The sequence below is a fragment of the Bufo bufo genome, chromosome 3 (genome assembly GCF_905171765.1).
Source record: "Bufo bufo chromosome 3, aBufBuf1.1, whole genome shotgun sequence".
Lineage (NCBI taxonomy): Eukaryota > Metazoa > Chordata > Amphibia > Anura > Bufonidae > Bufo > Bufo bufo.
Window position 1 is genome coordinate 133,944,632 of NC_053391.1, and position 18,890 is coordinate 133,963,521.

The 18,890-nt window shown below is 44.7% G+C and overlaps 1 protein-coding gene across 1 annotated transcript in view; it reads right to left on the reverse strand.

Moving 5' to 3' along the window:
- LIMK1 (LIM domain kinase 1) overlaps positions 1-18,890 on the reverse strand; it is a 115,816-nt gene that overhangs the window by 89,353 nt on the left and 7,573 nt on the right. The window lies entirely within an intron of this gene.

Here is an 18,890-nt window from a genome sequence, read left to right on the forward strand (position 1 = left end):
GTTTTTGAATGTCAGAAATGTATATTTGTGAATGTTGAGATGTTATATTGGTTTCACTGGTAAAAATAAATAATTGAAATGGGTATATATTTGTTTTTTGTTAAGTTTCCTAATAATTATGCACAGTAATAGTCACCTGCACACACAGATATCCCCCTAAAATAGCTAAAACTAAAAACAAACTAAAAACTACATCCAAAAATATTCAGCTTTGATATTAATGAGTTTTTTGGGTTCATTGAGAACATGGTTGTTGTTCAATAATAAAATTTATCCTCAAAAATACAACTTGCCTAATAATTCTGCACTCCCTGTATGTCCCGGGCTGAATCAAGGAAATTTATGAATTTGATACCTTGATACCACAGAGATTGAATGCAGATATGGAATTATTTGGATTTCTTTGAAGTTTGTGATGGAAGCTCAGAGCGCGATGGGACACCGGGGTCAGGCTGTTTTTACCAGCACCCCGATCTCCCCTCTGCAATGGGCCCCCATCCCTATATACGTCCAATGAAGGTACATTTATTTGGAAAAGGATTAGACATTAAAGTAAAGAACAAAAGGTGTGTGTTGAAAGTGGAACCCTCTACATATTAACAATGAATTATTTATATTTTTTAAACATTATTATTTCATATGTTAGTTTATATTTTTTTGATTAATGGAAATTTTCAAGAAAGATTGAGTTTTTGTGAGAAATAACATGATACAAAAAAAAACGCATGACAAACGCATGGAAAACGCAAGGAAAAAAAATAAAATTTGGAAGATTTGGTCTCTATGTGATGGATGATACAAGATGAACCACAAAATAGAGGACTTCTAACTGATTAAGTGACTGTTCACATGATTACAAACAAAACTATATTACAATTTATGGATCCAAGCAATGTTTTCCCCATACAATACAGATGAAATCCAGTTCATGTTTTGGCTATGACTTGATAATAAAAAGGGGAACTCCGAAACGCGTCTGGCATTTGGCTTGTTTTTTATTGATATATTTTTCTTGCATGCAAGAGATATTTATTTTATCCAGCAGCCAAGTTTGAGAGCCCCGCTCCAGAATCAACAAGCGGAGGAGGGGAGTACTGTGGTATGCTACCTCAGTAAGAAGAGATCCACCTGAGGTCTATCAGAAGGAGGAGGGGAGAGTGCACAGCCCCGTACACAAGCTATCCACGTTAAAGGGGTTTTCTCATCTCAGACAATGGGGGCATATCTCTAGGATATGCCCCCATTGTCTTATAGGTGCGGGTCCCACCGCTGGGAAAGTGAAGGAGAGCGCACTGCGCATGCGCAGCCGCCCTCCATTCATTTCTATGGGGCCGCCGAAAATAGCCAAGCGCTGGCTCTGCTATTGCTGTCTGCCCCATAAGAATGAATAGGAGCATGGGCCGCGCATGCGCGGCACGCTCTCATTCACTTCTATGGGAGAGGCGGGGATTAGCACTTGGTGGTGGACAAACCCCGGGAAATCTGGGGTCCTCCAGCCACAGCGCTCCCCGCTCCGTTCTCAATATAGGTGTGGGTCCCAGCGGTGGGACCCGCACCTATCAGACAATGGGGGCATATCCTTGCGATATGCCCCCATTGTCTAAGATGGGAATACCCCTTTAAGAGACTGCTCCATTTGTAAGCTGCCCTGCGTAAGAGGAACTGTACAGCCTCACATGGAAGTTTTTTCCTTCGAGAGGAGATCAAGCTCAAGTCGGGTAAGAGGACGAGGGGAATTGAATATAGTCCCGCACAACTTCACATTGAGATACTTATCTGGAGACCAGCAAGTGGAGGAGGAGGAGGGGGAGCACGTGGTAAGACACCACGATTACGTATTTGTGAATATAGTGGACACTATGCTGATGAAACATTATGCGTTATATTACCTACCCTCAGTTATGCTATATGCGTTCTAATAATATATGAACTACAACTCAATTTATGAATTGTTTATACAAACATGTGCTATTATGTGCTATTACTCAATTTATGAATTCTTCAAATAATAATTTTTTGGTCAGTTTTTAGATATAAATAGTATTTTATGTTTTAATTGCAATGTTAGATGTATTCCTGAAGTAGTCTTTGCACATATATTGTCCTCTTGCAGCAATACATCAATACATTGCAAGAATAATACTTGGGGCCCCATATGTAATATATTATGTTTTTATTTATTGTTTTTTGATAAGCAAATTTTATTGAATTTATTTTATTGAATAATCATTATTCTCATATACAACCCAGAAGAAGGAGTGCCTGTCATATATTTGCGCAATTTTATTGGTAGTGGGTGATTTAGTGGATAAGCGCACCCTTCAACTTCCATAGCTTCTAATTGAAAGCCTCCCTATTGAATATTTGATTCAGAGGTGGCAGTAAATTAGAGGGAGTGCAGAAATGAAGTATCGTATGTGTTATGTCCCCTGGACACTCTGTGTCTCTCAGGTGCCGCTGGCAATGCTGCCAGTATCTGCTCAGCAAGTTACACACACAGGCCGATGTACTACTTAACCAGAGCAAGGTTTATTACTCGGAACATTATGGCATTCTTACATGGAGGAGTCTTATTCCAAACAGCTTCTGTCCTTATCAGATGCAATCCCTTCTCAGCCTCATGTGTCTGCTTCCGGTTCCCCTCACACACTGTCTGACTTCCTGGTACAGCTCCTCCCCCCCCATTATGCATCAGGAGAAAGAGGGTAAAGGTCACAGTGATCTATCACAAACATCACACCTCCTTTCCTTCCCAAAAAAAAATAAAAAACATAACAAGAGAACAAATGTTGAACACATAACATAACAAGGCAAGCGAGATCAGTTCAGCAAGTAGTATCTCCAACTCAGTTCTGTGATTTCCGCAGCACTTCATGAGCCCTTTGTCTCTGTTCCCTGACCTCCAATGTGTCCCGTAAGATTTCAGCACTTTGCCAGCGCGGCGTTTGACGTCTTTGACGGGTAGACTTACGCAGAGGCACAGCACCGGGAGGGATAGAGTCAGTCAAAGGTTCTGGAGATGTCAGTGGGCGTCCCACAGACAAATCAGTCTCTGTAACTCCAGGCACATGTCCGGGCTCCTCAGGAATATGGCCACCAACCGGTTCAGGGTTTGGTTGTAAACTTGTGGGATCATGCCAGACACCATGCCATATGTCACCAGCAGAGTTCAGAGTAGACTCTGGTGGGTGGTTAGAAAGAGGGGTCGGTTTTGTCACTAGTGGCCGGCAAATGCGTTTCCTCAATTGTGAAAGGTGTCGCCGAACACAAATGCCTTCCTCCAGGCGGACAAGGTACATTCTTCTGCCAAGAGTTCCATCAATAACGCCAGGAAGCCAAGGAGGCAAAGCTCTGTAATTCCGAGACCATACAAGATCACCGGCACGGAATCCCAGACGGCCCGGCGGAGGAGGCGTTGGTGACTGTTCCTGCGGACGAACCAAATCAAGTTTGGTGCGGAGATGCCTGCCAAACATAAGAAAAGCCGGTGACAGCCCAGTAGTAACGTGTTTCGTGTTACGGTACATGATCAAGAATTCCAGCAGCTTCTCTTCTGACAGTCCAACCTGGTCCAGAGTGGACAGTAAGTGCTTCTTAAATGTCTGCACAAATCGTTCTGCCAGCCCATTTGAAGCTGGATGATAAGGAGCTGTTTTGTAGTGTTGGACGCCCAAGCCACTAAGGAAGGATTGAAACTCATGCGATGTAAATTGAGTTCCATTGTCGGAGACTATGGCTGTTGGCAAGCCATATTGAGCAAAGAGCTTCCTTAAGACTAGAATGGTAGCAGCTGAGGTAATAGAAGGCATTTGAAAAACCTCCGGCCATTTTGAATGCGCATCTACCACGATCAAATACATTTTACCCTGGATGGGGCCAGCAAAATCAAGATGGAGTCTGGACCACGGTTCTGTTGGCCATGGCCAAGGTTGCAGGGTTCCTCTCTTTTGGGGTCGCTGGGCTTGACAGCACCCAGGACATTGAGCAACATAATCTTCAATTGCTGTATCCATTTGTGGCCACCAAACATAGCTCCGGGCTCGCTGCTTCATGCGCACCACACCAGGATGGCCTTCATGCAGTATCCTTAGCATGGTTGATTGCAAGTACTGGGGTACAATCACTCTATTGCCCCATTGTAGGCAACCAGCATTAGTCACAAACTCACATTTTCTGGCAAAGTACGGACGAAATTCACCTGAAACTCTCTCTGGCCATCCAGTCTGAACATAAGAGAATATCTGAGACAGGAAAGGATCTGTGGCTGTATGTCTGGCAATCAGGGAGGTGGACATGCAAGATTGTGGCCTGTGTACTTCCACTACACGTACCTCTCTTAGTGGGTGGTCATCTCTTAGTGGCAATCTGGAAAATGCATCTGCATTTCCATGGGTATCATGGGAGCGGTATCTGATAGAATAAGCATAAGCTCCTAAAAATAAAGCGTACCTTTGTAAGCGAGATGCGGTTGTTGTAGAAATTCCTTTCTGAGGGTTCAGTATTGACAACAGAGGTTTGTGGTCAGTGATGAGTGTGAACTCCCGACCATAGATGTACGCGTGAAATTTTTTTGTGGCCCATACAATGGCCAAAGCTTCCTTGTCAATCTGGGAGTAGTTTTGTTCTGCTGAGGTTAAAGACCTGGAGGCAAAAGAAATGGGGCGCTCCGTGCCATCCGGCATGACATGGGAAAGCACGGCACCCAGTCCATAAGGCGAGGCATCACAAGCCAGGATGACGGGTTTCTTTAAATCATAGTGGACCAGAACTCGAGAAGACAGAATGAGTTCTTTAGAAAGCCGAAAAGCTTCTTCACATTTGTCTGTCCATATCCATTTAGCTCTTGCATCCAGTAAGCGATGTAATGGGTAGAGCTGGTGTGCTAGGTTCGGCAAGAAACGGTGGTAGTAATTTAGGAGGCCAAGGTAGGACCTGAGCTGGGTGACATTCCGGGGGGTAGGGGCATGGGTAAGGGCTTTAACCTTTTCTTCAGTAGTGTGTAACCCATGTCGGTCCACCGTGTGGGCACAAAACTCCAGTTGAGACTTGAGAAATTCGCATTTTGAAAGATTGACACGCAAACCATACTTTTGGAGTCTCTCTAGCACAGCTTCAACATTCTTTCTGTGTTCTTCATCAGTGGGACCAGTGATGAGCATGTCATCCAGTAGACATTGGGTGAAAGGTATTCCTGCCAGTACCTCATCCATGATCCGCTGCCAGATGGCTGGAGCTGGGGCTATGCCAAAAACCATGCGGTTATACTGGAATAATCCTTTATGAGTGTGAATGGTCAACAGATGGCGTGAATCTGGGTGTACTTGCAGTTGCAGGTAAGCTTGCTTTAAGTCTATTTCTGTAAACTTTTGCCCCCCAGCCAGTGAGCCAAATAAATCTTCAAGTCGAGGCAATGGGTATTGATCCACAAGAAGTTGGTTGTTCAGAGCTACCCTGAAATCACCACAAATCCTAATGTCTCCATTCTTTTTCTTGACAGGCACAATTGGTGATGCCCATTCACTTCTATCCACTTTCGTTATGATCTTTTCAGCCAATAGGTGGTCCAGCTCTGCTTCCACTTTTTTTCGCAAGGCAAAAGGTACTGATCTTGCCTTACAAAAACGAGGTGTAGCACCAGGCTTCAAGAGGAGGTGGGCCATCTTTCCTTTTACGGTGCCCAAAGAGTCCTCAAAAACCTCTTTAAAACGTGACTTCAGGGATTCCACCCAATGGTCTACTTTAGAAAGCAATGTACATTGGGCAATGGTAAAAGGAGGCATGCCCAGGGCTTTGATCCAGTCCCTTCCATACAGCGGAGGACCTCCATTCCTTACAACATAAAGGCGTAGACTTTGACTGCGGTTGCCTAATGTAACAAGGGGTTTTACATAACCCAAGGGCTGTAGTAGTTCCTTGCTGTAGGTTTGTAGTGTGAGCTTTGTAGGTTTTAGCGGCAGGGACAGACCCGATGCCTTTAAATCAGTCCATGAAATGACAGACACAGCTGCCCCTGTATCAACATCCATGGAGACAGGACAGCCATTGAGTGTGACATCCACTTTAATCGCAGAAGTACTCCCAGCTACTTGAAACAGTCCAACATGCTGGACACATGTCTCCTCATCAGAGCTAAAACCGTTATTGTCCATATCCACACGGAATGTCTGTTTACGTCTATCTTTTGTGGCAGTGTTCGGGGAGCGAGAGCTGCGGCAAACGCGCCCAATATGACCAGTCTTTCCACAGCGAAAACAAACGACATCCTTGAACTTGCAAGCAGGCGCACTGTGAGTAGTGTTACCACAACGGTAGCAAGTCGGGGTCCCAGAGACAGAAGAATTAGGGTGGCGAGGTTTAAGCTGAGTGGCAGGGGACGGCCGTCTCGAGCGTTGAGTGATAGCGGTGTGGAATATTTCCTCACACTGGCTTGCAGGAGTTGTAGGTGGTGCCTTCAGTAGGGTGGCGTCCCGTGTTGCCAACTCCATGACCGTAGCAAGGTCAGTGGCTTTCGTCAGAGTCAAGTCGGGTTCTGTGAGTAAACGTTTCTGTATGGCTGGGTCGCAGAGTCCCATGACGAACATGTCACGGAGAGCCGTCTGTAGGTAGTCTCCAAACTGACAAGTGGCAGCTAGTTTACGTAAAGCAATAATATATGTCTTTATATCCTCCCCGGCCTGCTGCCTTCTACTGTAGAATTTAAACCGCTCTGCGATTTCTAACGGCTTCGGGTTGTAGTGTGTATGTAGCGTCTGAATTAACTCAGGCAGGGACTTAGAGGCTGGCTTGTCTGGAGAAACAAGGTCTCTGAGGGTTCCATATGCAGCTTGACCCAATGCAGTGAGAAAAACTGCAACTTTCTTTTCAACAGTCACATTATTTGCTTCCATATACTGTTCCAGCCTCTCTACCCAGGAGATCCATGACTCAGCTGCAGGATCAAATGGTTGAATAAACCCTATGAAGGCCATGTGTGCTAAAATCCACAATCCTCGTCGCCACTGTTATGTCCCCTGGACACTCTGTGTCTCTCAGGTGCCGCTGGCAATGCTGCCAGTATCTGCTCAGCAAGTTACACACACAGGCCGATGTACTACTTAACCAGAGCAAGGTTTATTACTCGGAACATTATGGCATTCTTACATGGAGGAGTCTTATTCCAAACAGCTTCTGTCCTTATCAGATGCAATCCCTTCTCAGCCTCATGTGTCTGCTTCCGGTTCCCCTCACACACTGTCTGACTTCCTGGTACAGCTCCTCCCCCCCCCATTATGCATCAGGAGAAAGAGGGTAAAGGTCACAGTGATCTATCACAAACATCACAGTATGCCAGTCAGGGTCTGTCCAACCTCATTATATGACGTCCACACGGGTACATCCAAATCGTGTGGATTTTGTCCACAGAGGAAATGCTGGAAATTCATTGCAACAGCATGAAAATGGCAGAAATCTGCAGCATGAATCGACATGATGCAGATTTAAAATCCACACCGCAGGTCCAGTTATGTGCGTATTGCGTTGCGCAAACTCTCTGCAGCGCATGGATGAGTTTTTTTTAGTTTTTTTTTACATTTTCATTGATTTTGCTGCTACTGTGTATGCTGTGGATTTTCCACATGAATTTCCGCTGCAAAAAATCCTTGCGGATCACGTGCAGTTTTTCCACACAGTTTTTTTGTGCGCAAAAACCTCAGTGGAAGGGCCCATTCAGACGGCTGTAGTGCTTTGCGGATGCGCAATTTGTGGATCCACAAAACATGGATACCGCCCGTGTGCTTTCTGCAATTTGCGGACTCCACAGGGCCGCAACCATAGTAGAAAATTCCTATTCTTGTCAATGATTGCGGACAAGAATAGGACATGCTTTATCTTTTCCGCAGAGCCGCGGAACGGAACCACAGATGCGGACAGAACACGGTGTGCTGTCTGCATCTTTTGCGGCCCCAAAAGCATGTCAATTATGTTTGCGGTTTTAACTGCAGAATTTAATCTTTTCCAATGAAGTGTGAGATCTGCGGCAAAACTGCATCAAATCCGCAAACAGAAATTGTGGATTTTGGGCGGAAATGGGGCAGAAATGCACATAAATCCAGCCGGAAATTTGTGCACATCTTATGTGCACTCACCCGCATCATGTGCAGGAGGCCTTGAAGGATTAGCGATGCCTTTTTCCCCACAATTACTCTTTCTACCTTGCCTGTGAATGTATGAGGGCACGGAGTAGAAGCAAAGACTTTGCTTTAGGGAACTTGTCATGTATGATCATTGTCATATGAACACGTCTCAGGCGCATTAGTTAGTTCTGGGAAGAACTACAACTGACATCTAGAGTACAACGTAAGAACATGAAAATAGTCTCTGGCCTCCTGTGTAAAGGTTAGAGATAGAGCAGAGGTGTGTACAGCACTATTAGCTTTTTAACTCTAGCCTGTTTCCAGTGTATATACCTTTACATATGATTTTGTGGTGCTCTTCTATAAAGTAAAGGTGCTTCTACAAATTATATAAACGTCAACCAAACCAGCAGATTTGGGGCAAGCCGAGAGTGAACGAGTTCGGGACGAATAGCTTGTTCAGCAGACAACTATTTAAAGCCTGTATTAGATGGGCAGATTTTCTGCAGATGATCGCTAACGAGCATTCGTAGTAACGCTCGTTAGCGATCTGCCGGTGATTACCCGATGGGTAATCCAAATCTCTTGACATGTTTAAAAATTATCGTTTGCAGGCGGCAGATCATGGTTTCTAATCACGATCTGCTGCTGGCAAACAATGATTAAGCATAGGGAAGAGAGATAGCATAAAGATCGCTCCTCCCTATACTGAGGAGGCCATCGCTGCATGTAATAGCAGTGGTATCCTCAGCTAGCGAGCAGGCGATTGTCGGGAAGGAACGCTACCCTCCCGACAATTGCTGGCAGAATTGGGCTGTCTAACACAGCCTTAAAGTGTAACTATCGTTTCATTTTTTATACCCTAATGGTATAGTACACCCTGCTGTATAAATGCTTTCGTGCTTTAAAATTTAATCAAATGTGTGCTACTTTCCCAGTTCTGCAGCCCTCTCCTCACAGCGATGTCATGTGCAGGCGTCTCCTCTGTATTATAAACAAGAGACTGGAGAGCACTGGGAGGAGGAGCACAGCCCTGAGTGCCTGGGCTGGGGCGGAAAGTGGAGGGGGAGGGCATCTTTAGATAGTGATATCTCTTGAATGGTAGCAGCTAGAAACATGCAACCGGTCTTCTTTGAAAGACTTGAAAATCGAGTTGGGAATAATCGCGGGTAAAATCTGCTGTTACTTTCCCCTTTAACTTAATTCACAGAATCCCAATTTCTACTAAACATATTGCTGTCATTCTATTATTGTCTGCTTTCAGCCAATACAAAGCCTACATCTCTAGCTGGTATCAAACCAGAGATATGAGCAGTTAAAGCAGCCCCCCCTGTCAGTATGGAGGAGAATGAGGGAGCAGCTGCAGAGCACTGATTTCATGGAATTGCAGGGCTTGTCTCTGGTAAGCTGTATGTGAGAGGATACACACTGCTCTGGGGTACTGGGGGAGGTTATCTGCATTCTGATTGGTCGTGTCTGTATCTGGTTAGCTGTATGTGAGAGGACACACACTGCTCTGGGGTAGTGGGAGAAGTTATCTGCATTCTGATTGGTCTTACTAGTTCATGTGAGGAGAGCAAGGGGTTATGGGAAGTGAGGGAAATACAGGATGGCCTTAAGGACATGGCAAAGATCACCACAGGAAGTGCAGCAGAGGCCATCTTAGGAAGATACTGAAGGCATCCGTAAAGAACAGCGGTGCCGTCACCCGTACCAGTTTCCTCTAAACTGTATCTGCAGGTTCCCTCGTGCAGGCGTTCGCTGCCGGCCGGAGCGACGCTCGCTATAGGAGTTTTAGCCAGAAGCACGGAATAGCCCAAAGCACTGAAGAAAGAACGCCCTGCACTGGACGCTCACAGATAAGAACCAGCGACCTTCTTTCTTCAGGACAGGTACTGGGCTTATTGCTTTGACTATATCAAATACTTAAAGAAGACCTTTCACCAGAATAAAGTATGTAAACTGACTATACAGACGTGTAGAGCGGCGCCCAGGGATCCCCCCGCAGGAGCATTGGTCAACCCAAAAGGCATGACCAGGTTCTCAAAGTGACCCTCAGGAGTATTGAAAGCCATCTTCCATTCACCCCCTTCCTTGATCCTGACCAGATTATATGCCCCCTTAAGTCCAACTTGGAGAACACCTTGGCACCAACAATCTGATTAAACAAATCAGGAATCAAAGAAAGGGGGTAAGGATCATGGACAGTAATCTGATTGATAGAGAAGTCTGATTCCGCAGAATCAGAGTGAAGTACCCGCGTTGATATGGGGATGTGCGAGTGGGGTTTTGTCCATTAGAAACTTAAAGAGGACCTTTCACCAGAATAAAGTATGTAAACTGACTATACAGACGTGTAGAGCGGCGCCCAGGGATCCCCCTGCACTTACTATAATCCTCGGGCGCCGCTCCGTTCTCCGGTTGAGGAATGCTTCTCTTCTGCCCATATATTGGTGCAGATGGATGTATTACAACCTTTCATTGTGGAAGTGAACGCGTCCGAGGTGGGGGTAGAAGCAGTTTTATCGCAGGGGCTGTAACCTGGTAAATGGTGTCCATGTGCCTCTAAAAATCTCTTCCGCAGAGAGAAATTACGATGTGGGTAACAGAGAGTTACTGGCTATTAAGTTGGCTTTCGAGGAATGGCGTCATTGGTTAGATGGGGCGATTCATCCGATCACAGTGTTCACAGATTACAAAAACCTGGCTTACCTGGAGTCGCTAAACGACTGAAGCCGAGGCAGGCCAGATGGTCTTTGTTTTTCACCAGTTTCAATTTCACTGTCACTTATCGTCCTGGGGTTAAGGCAGATGCCTTGTCACATACAGTCATGTGAAAAAATTAGGACACCCTTTGAAAGCATGTGGTTTTTTGTAACATTTTTAATAAATGGTTATTTCATCTCCGTTTCAACAATACAGAGAGATTAAAGTAATCCGACTAAACAAAGAAAACTGAAGAAAAGTCTTTTCAAGATCTTCTGTAAATGTCATTCTACAAAAATGCCTATTCTAACTGAGGAAAAAGATAGGACACCCTTGCCCCTAATAGCGAGTGTTACCTCCTTTGGCTGAAATAACTGCAGTGAGACGGTTCTTGTAGCCATCTACCAGTCTTCGACATCGGTCTGAGGAAATTTTACCCCACTCCTCAATGCAGAACTTTTTCAGCTGTGAGATGTTTGAGGGGTTTCTTGCACGTACAGCCCTTTTCAAGTCACCCCACAGCATCTCAATGGGATTCAAATCTGGACTTTGACTTGGCCATTCCAGGACTCTCCATTTCTTCTTTTTCAGCCAATCTTTGGTTGATTTACTAGTATGTTTTGGGTCATTGTCATGTTGCATGGTCCAGTTCCGCTTCAGCTTTAATTTTCTAACTGATGGTCTCACATGTTCTTCAAGCACCTTCTGATACACAGAAGAATTCATCGTGGATTCTATGATGGTGAGCTGACCAGGTCCTGCTGCAGCAAAGCAGCCCCAAACCATGACACTTCCACCTCCATGCTTCACAGTTGGTATGAGGTTCTTTTCTTGGAATGCTGTGTTTGGTTTACGCCAAACATGTCCTCTGCTGTTGTGTCCAAATAATTCAATTTTGGACTCATCTGTCCAAAGAACATTATTCCAGAAGTCCTGGTCTTTGTCAACTTTATCTCTGGCAAATGTCAGTCTGGCCTTGATGTTTCTCTTGGAAAGCAAAGGTTTCCTCCTTGCACACCTCCCATGCAAGTTAAACTTGTACAGTCTCTTTCTGATTGTAGAGGCATGTACTTCTACATCAACAGTAGCCAGAGCCTGCTGTAGTTCTCGAGATGACACTTTAGGGTTTTTGGAGACCTCTTTTAGCATCTTGCGGTCTGCTCTTGGGGTGAACTTGCTGGGGCGACCAGTCCTGGGCATGTTGGCAGTTGTTTTGAAAGCCCTCCACTTGTAGACTATCTTCCGGACAGTGGAATGGCTGATTTCAAAATCTTTTGAGATCTTTTTAAATCCCTTCCCAGACTCATAGGCTGCTACAATCTTTTTTCTGAAGTCCTCTGACAGCTCTTTTGCTCTCACCATGGTGCTCACTCTCACTTCAACAGTCAGGAGCACACCAAACTAAATGTCTGAGGTTTAAATAGGGCAAGCCTCATTCAACATGCAGAGTAACGATCTACTAATTATGTGCACCTGGTGTGATATACCTGTGTGAGATCTGAGCCAATTTAAGAGGGAATACATGTGAGGGTGTCCTATCTTTTTCCTCAGTTAGAATAGGCATTTTTGTAGAATGACATTTACAGAAGATCTTGAAAAGACTTTTCTTCAGTTTTCTTTGTTTAGTTGGATTACTTTAATCTCTCTGTATTGTTGAAACGGAGATGAAATAACCATTTATTAAAAATGTTACAAAAAACCACATGCTTTCAAAGGGTGTCCTAATTTTTTCACATGACTGTAGTTTTCCTGGAGGTGGTGATTTTGAAAATCCGAGTCCTATTCTTTAGGAAGGGGTGGTGATGTCCGCTCTATACCCTGACCTAGAGGTGAAGGTGTTAGAGGCCCAGGGAGACATACCCCATTCTTGCCCCTCTGGGAAAATGTTTGTGCCGTCGGAATTGCGTTACAAGGTGTTTGAGGAACATCACTGTAGTGTGCTTAAGGGACACCCTGGGAGCAGATCTACTGCCGACCTCATCTCTCGTAGATCCTGGCGTCCGGGTTGCGTAAATGTGTTAAAGACTATGTGTCGGCTTGTAGTGTCTGTGCAAGCGCTAAGGTGACACATACTCGGCCCTACTTCCATTGCCTATCCCATCCAGACCATGGACTCATTTCTCTATGGATTTTATCATTGATCTGCCTAATTTGTTAGGAAAGACAGTTTTTTTGGTGGTAGTTGATCGCTTTAGTAAAATGGTGCACTTTATAGCATTGTCTGTCCTACCTAATGCTAAGACACTTGCTCTAATGTGTTTGTCGATAACATTGTGAAACTCCATGGCATGCCCTCTGACGTGTTTTCGGATCGTGGGACTCAGTTTGTGTCCAGATTCAAGAAGGCGTTCTGTACTCAGCTGGGGGTACAACTGTCTTTTTCTTCGACTTTTTATCCTCAGTCGAACGGACTGACGGAGCGCACTAATCAGAGCCTGGAGACTTACTTAAAGGGAACCTGTCACCAGTTTTATGGTGTCCTAACTAAGGGCAACATAAATAAGTGACTGATTCGCTTAGCAAAATGCTGGGTCACTTTCTTTAATTAACCCAGTCAATCTGCCAACATCTTGTATTGAAAAGCTCCAGCTGATAATGACGAGTCATGAATATTCATGAGCTCCTGGCTCTCCCCGCCCACCTGCTGCTGAATGACAGTTTGTTTCCATATGAATCAGCAGCAGGTGGGCAGGGGAGTGGCTATAGCTCTGAATTAAATATACGCTGGACTCCATGACATCACGCTGGACTCAAATCAGCTCATTAGCATGCGGCATCTTTGTGTGAATATTATGAGGTAACCATCTGTCACACCAGTAAGTGAATACATCTAAGGTACTTTTTAGTAGTTAATGATTGTATATAATTAGTTAGATTATAATCAAATATCCACATGACAGGTTCCATTTAAGATGTTTTGTCTCTGAGAACCAGTAGGAGTGGTCCTCGTTTTTGTCTTTGGCAGTTTGCCATAAATAAGCGTAGACAGGAGTCCACTGGTAAGTCACAGTTTTTGGGGCATATGGGTGTCACCTGCAGTTTGGCACTTTTTCTGGTTCAGATACTTCTGGTATTCCTGAGGAGGAACGTTTTTCATCATCATTATCATCTATATGGCGTAAAATTCAAAATAACTTGATGAATATGGACAAAAAGTATAAACGTGTGACTGACAGGAAACGTATGAAGGGTCCGGACCTAAGAGTGGGTGATTTGGTGTGGCTGTCCACAAGAAACATTAAGTTGAAGGTACCTTCTTGGAAGTTGGGTCCAAGGTTTATTGGTCCATATAAGATCATGGCCATTATTAATTCTATAGCTTTTCGTCTTGAACTTCCTCAGGTTCTGAAAATACATGTGTTTCATAAATTTTTGTTGAAGAGATATGTTGAACCTTTGGAGCAGTCTTCCTTGCCACCCACTCCTGTCATGGTGGACAGTAGTTTGGAATTCCAGATCGCCAAAATAATTGACTCTCGAGCTCTTCGTAGATCTCTTCAGTATCTTGTTCACTGGAAGGGTTATGGACCTGAGGAGAGGATGTGGGTACCGGTATCTGACGTGAATGCCAGTCATTTGATGAAAGCTTTTCACAGGTCTCACCCGGATAAGGTCAGTCTGGTGCCCGGAGGTCACTCGTAGAAGGAAGGGGTACTGTCACGGATGTACCGAGACATACGGACGTTCCCGCGACAGTGAGTGGCAGGAGATCTTTTAGACTGGCAACACGTGGTTTGGTTTGACATGTTTACCTTGTGGATCAATAGGCATCTCTGTTGTTCTTGGTACTGGCCACACCCTTAACCTCCAGGTGTTGCTATTGTGGTCATTTACCTTTCCCTATTTATAGTTGTCTCTCCCACAATGCTGTCCGGTTTATAGCTTCAGTTGGACCTGTGGATAGCTGGTGTTTGGATCTCGGCTGAGTTCCTGGTGCTGCCATAGCTTTTTGGAAGTTAAAGGGAGTCTTTCACCTAAACTGACCATTATACTGTAGAACACTAACACCATGATCTGCATTAGTCCCCATATTGGAATGCTACTTACCATAGAGCTGTCCGTCGCTTATTTTCGCTAAAAAACACTTTTATTCAATATGTTAATTAGGTTCTGAAGGTGCCCTGGGGCGGCATTCAAGCAGCCGGTGCCCAGGCCCCTCGTCGCTTTTCATATGAAACCCCTCCCCTTTCACCCCTCTGGCCCACCCTAAGTTCTTCAGAAATCCAGCGCCAGCACCGTTCACAAGATTCGCCGCGCCTGTGCAATTCATTCCCCATTATCCCGGAAGTCACGAGGGGTAAGGTATTTTCACGAAGTAAGGATTTTTGTTAGAACACCGGCTAGATGTACGGGCTGGCACATGCGCATTAAACGCTCTTGTGCCTCTGCCTATAATGGGGAATGAAGTGCGCAGGGGTGGCGAATCTTGTGAATGGCGCTGGCGCTGGATTTCTGAGAGCCAGAGGGGTGAAAGGGGAGGGGTAACATATGAAAAGCGACGAGGGGCCTGGGCACCTTAAGAACCTAATTAACTTATTGAATAAAAGTATTTTTTTGTGAAAATAAGCGACGGACAGCTATACGGTAAGTAACATTCCAATATGGGGACTATAATGCAGATCATGGTGTTCTATAATGGTCAGTTTAGGTGAAAGACTCCCTTTAAGTGTTACCTTTCCATTTGTATTTTGTCTTTTCTGTGTGTTGCATTTCTTTGTTGTTTTGTATTAGGCCTTAGGGAGACTCCCGCTCATCCATCCGTTTGGAGGAACATGATGTCTCATTCCTGTCATTAGTACCAGGGTCCTTTAGGGTCTGTTCATACTGGTAGTCAGTCAGGGCTTTGATTAGGGTTTCACTAGGAGGTGTCCATCTTCCTTCCCTAGTTTTCAGGCCTTATTTCCTTTTCCCACCTAAGTTCAGTGTGGGGGTTTCCCTCTCACACTAGAGCGTGACAGTGTGCTGTCTGCATTTTCTGCGGACAGAACACGTACCCATCGATTTAAATGTGTCTATTCACATTTCAGTATTTTTTTACTGACCGTGGGTCAGTAAAAAAATCACGGGGACATGCACTACTTTGATCCGTGATGCGGACCAAGCATGCCCATTGAAGTCTATGGGTCCGTGAAAATTACTGACACACATCCGTGTTGTGTCCATGTTGTGTCCGTTTATCACTCAGGACTAATAGGAGATTCTTTGTAAATTTATTTTCAGCTGAGCAACGTCAGTGAATTACGGATGACACACGAATGGTAAAAAGTACGGACCCATGGACCAAACATGGATCCTTCACGGACATTTTCATGGATTAAACACGTACTCTTTTTTTCACGGACGTGACACTGACACAGAAATGTGAACGAGGCCTTAGGGTACGGCCACATGATCACGTTTACTGATAATGTTTGGAAGCCAAAATCAGGAGAGGATGAAAGGAGTGAAAGTATACAGGGCAGGTACAACTTCTCTCCTATTCTGAATTCACCCCAGGTTTTCACTTCTATTCAGGAAACCTGACCATCTGGCCGGACCCTTAATGTTGGATTTGTAAGTAACCATTCTTTGGCCAATCTGACATGTACATTATTTAATGATGATGCGTGTGAGAGAGCGGTAAGAGACGTTAGGCTTGGAACAGCACTTTCCATCAAAATTCGCAAAAAAATATAAAAAATACCATAAGTAATAAGAGGAATTGTAAACCGGATTGCATACAATCATTTCCATTTTTCCATCAGTATAACGGATCCATTTTTTTCAATGCCTCCCACGGACACACCCCTTTGCCCAAAAATTCAACCAATTACAGGTCTCCAAGACAAACTGGAAAAAAAACTGATCTATAAGAGAAACTGACATCAGTTTGGATATGTATTTTGTATGAATTTTTTCAGACCCCTTTGGGTGCAGCCAAAACCGCAAACACTGTCATGCTGCGGATTTGAAAATCTGCAAGGTATGTCAATTTCCAGAACTATCCGGAAAGTGTACATGATAATTGTCTAGTCTCAGTCACTCTGCTGTATTAGGGCGCATTCGCACAACCGCGTGATGGCTATGTCCATGTTGCGGACTGCAAACTGTGGATCCGTAAAACACGGCACTGGCCGCGTGCACCCTGCAACCCATTGACTTCAAAGGTTCTGTGATCTGCAAGATGCAGCAAAAGTCAGGATATGCTCTATCTTTTGTGATGCAGAGGCATTGACCCAGAAGCACACGGAAACACACAGAAGGGCTTCCATGTGCGTGCCTCCGCGCAGCAAAAGATAGAACATGTCCTGACTTGTCTCCACATTTTGCGGATCGCAGACCCATTGGAGTCAATGGGTCCGCACCACGATGTGGAGTGCACAAGGCTGATGCCCGTGTTTCACGGATCAAATTGCGGTCCCCAATGCACGGAACGGCTGCACAACGGCCGTGTGCATGAGGCCTTACGCCACATGGAAAACCGCACGTAATTCGCAACATGTGCAGGTAGCCTCAAATTCCAGAAAACTGTCTGGCATGATAAAAGTTGCACACTGCATAGAATGACTCCCATTCAGGGGACCAGTACTGAATCAGAGGTTGGGCCCTTCTGGTCAAGGTGACACCACAGAGGAACTGTGCACCTACCTGTATCAGTATATGAAAACTGGCTGCACTTTATAGTACCCATTGCACATGCTGCGCATTACCCATGCCTCAATGTCTGAAAGCTTCAGTTCTCTTCTAATATCCACTCGTAGAATACACCACAGTCACACTACTACCCCCATCTCCTTCATCGTACCTACAGTAACTCACCAGATGTACTTACAGTAATAACGCCTGCCGCCATCTGTCACCATTCATTACCAGATAACATCTACTGCACTAGCTCCATCCACTACAGCACCTGTCACCACTCAGTAAGCCCAATCACGGCACTACCAGACGGCGCGTTCGTGTCGCAGGTGCGACGTCACCGTCCTCGATGGAGTACCGCGCGGCCATAATTAAACTAATTAGGACCCCACTGTTTAGTCTGTGTGTTTTGTTAGTGGCCGTGCAGTATCCGCATTACAACGTAGGCCGACTAAACAGCACAGTCGTAATTAGTTTAATTAGCAAATGCAAGGATCCTTCCAACATGGCGGTCCTGCGATTAGGATGGGGCAAAAAAATAAATTTGTCCAAAAAAGCTGCGTTTTTTTAAAACAACATATCTGCTTTTGTGCTGTTCTTCCTTCCAGCAAGAGAAAACACACAGCAAACCTAAATTACATTAATGTAACTCAATTTTTTAATTAATGTTCGTCAGTCTTGCTTTTTCTTTTCCTGGATGGAAACGTAGAATAAACGTGGATATGTTGTTGCAAAAAACGAAAGCTTTGCTGCATCAAAAGTACCGCCGCAATGTGTGCCGAATAGGTGCAGTTTTCAGCGTGGATAAACCGCAGCAAAGTGTACGATATTACACTAATCTCTTCCACGCTTTGCGGATTTTTTCCATGTAGAAATTGACCTGCTGCGTAGATTTCAAATGAAATAGCATGTCGATGATGGTTGCGGTTTTACCTGTGGATTTCACCCTTTTTAATGAAGGGTGAGATCTGCAGCAAAACTGCATCAAATCCGCACCAAAATCCGCAACTAGACATTGCGGATACTGGTGCGGGTATGCTGCAGAAACGCACATATATCCGCACCGAAATTCATGCAGATCTTATGAGCGTTTACCCGCACTTCTGTGCAGGTGGGCTAAGTTTTTTTTTGACAAATCTCAGGTACACAGTGCTTACCTTGTAGGCGCAGAAACTGACTGGCCGTGAAGCTTTTAAAATCCGCAGTATGCTGTTTGTGTAGATCCATGGCTTCCCCAAAAACATGAAAGGGGTTGTTAAAATAAACAGAAAATCTGCACTAAAACCGCACCAAAAACCAGCATAAAATAGTGCAGATTTATGTGTGTTTTTTGTTTGGTTTTATGCAGTTTTTGTGAGGATTTTCTGCACACAATATGTAACATGTGCAGGGAGCATAAGAGTAGGTTCACACGTCTTTTTTTTTTTGGCGTGGGTTCCACTGCAGATTCGGTGC